The sequence below is a fragment of the Condylura cristata genome, unplaced genomic scaffold (assembly GCF_000260355.1).
Source record: "Condylura cristata isolate star-nosed mole 26May11 unplaced genomic scaffold, ConCri1.0 scaffold00004, whole genome shotgun sequence".
NCBI lineage: Eukaryota > Metazoa > Chordata > Mammalia > Eulipotyphla > Talpidae > Condylura > Condylura cristata.
In genome coordinates this window covers 1,195,444-1,197,096 of record NW_004567105.1, presented here as the reverse complement: position 1 = coordinate 1,197,096, position 1,653 = coordinate 1,195,444, and positions in this window count along the sequence as shown.

Genomic DNA, 1,653 nt, shown 5'->3' with positions numbered 1-1,653 from the left:
GGTGTGTCCCTGACCCTGGTTACGCTCGGCGCTCAGAGTGGTCTCCCCAGAATCGAAGAGGTGGGAGCAGCATGAAGGGGCCGCCCCACTTCAGCTGACTCCTGGCGCTCAGTTTCCTTATGCAGAAGCGGGGCTCAGGGCCCCCCGCCCCCCGGCCCGCAGGCCTGCACAGCGGGGCCAGTGCCGTTCCCTGTGTTCCTGCCGCGTGCCCGCCGCCTTCGCGTCCAGGCTCCTTGGCCGCTTCCTGACCGGGGAGGTGGGGCTGGGGCTCCCCACTCGAGGCCCTGGCCCCGCGCCAGGCCCGAGGTGCCAGGCCTGACCTGCCTTCCCGGGCGCTCACTCGGTGCCGGCCCCACAGCCCTGTGCCCGAGCTCCCGCGCCCCGGGGGGGCCAGCTCACAAAGGGGAGCTGAGCCGGAGAGGAGACACTTGACCAAGACCCCGCCGATGCCAGGACGTGGCGCTGGACCCGGGTCTGACTTGAGGCCCCTGGCCTGGCTCGCGGTGGCCGGTGGAGACGGCTGCGCCCGGGCTCCCTCTTGCAGCTGCGGCCCCTGGCTAGTGACCACAGGCGCCCAGCAGGCCCGTCCCCCCCACCTGACCACGCCCCAGCTCTGGAGCCCGAGCGTGGGAGCTCCCGTCCCGACGCCCCCCTGCCCGGCCTGCTGTCCCGGTGCCGTGGGCTGGTCAGCGCCAGCGCGGGGCCTGCAGCCTCGCCACGTCCACCTGGCGGCCCTGCCCCGCACTACCCAGTGAGGGCCAGTGGGTCGGTGCACCAGGTCTGCTCTGGAATAGCCAGGGGCCGCCTGGGAGCCGGGGCCCTGGCTCTCTTTGGGGTGTAAGTCACACCCCAAGCTCACGTGGCGTGTTCCGCAGCCTGGGCTTCGGAAAGACCGCGGGAGCGTCTCAGGGCCCCCCGACCCCCGCTCCTGGGACTGACGCGGGCGGGGCTGCAGCCCACGCTGGCCGCCCCGTGCCCGGCCGCTGGGGCAGTGCCCTCTTGCTGTGCCGTGGCCCGTCGGAGCGGGGTCTTCTCTGAGCCTTCAGAAAACAGCGGCGAGACAGTCAGGGCCGGGGCTGGCCGGGGCTGGCCGGGCCCTTGTACCTGGCGTGACCCGTGGCGGCCGCAACCCGGCCAGGTTCGGTCTTGACAGCCCGGGGGGGTGCTCAGGGACCCCACTCCACAGACAGGAGGCCGCCCCAGAACACGCAGCCTTCTGATGCCAGGCGGCGTCGCCGGGCACCGGTCAGGTGACAAGGGTCCGGCGTTGTCCTGAGAAACCAGTGCTGAGTTCTGGGCGGGGCCACCCCCGGTCACGGGCCAGGTCCAGACGAGCTCAGCTGGGTCCGGCGGGGGGCCCGTGAAGCAGCAAGGCCGGAGGCCCCCCGCAGCGGGCGGGGCGGCCAGCTTACGGGGCCGGGCAGGCCCAGGGGTCAGAGCTGGGGTGCAGGAGGAGAGGGGGGACGCGCTGGGCGCCCGGCCACGGCCGTGGGGGTAGGGTGGCTGCCGCAGCAGGGGCGGCCCCCGCTCAGGTGCCGGGGGGCAGCAGTGAGCGTGGACGGTCCGGCGCGACCTCCCCACGGAGCGGCCTGCCCTCTGCGGTGCCCTCAGGGTCACGGGTACTGGGGCGGCCAGCGCCTGAGTGCGGGAAGG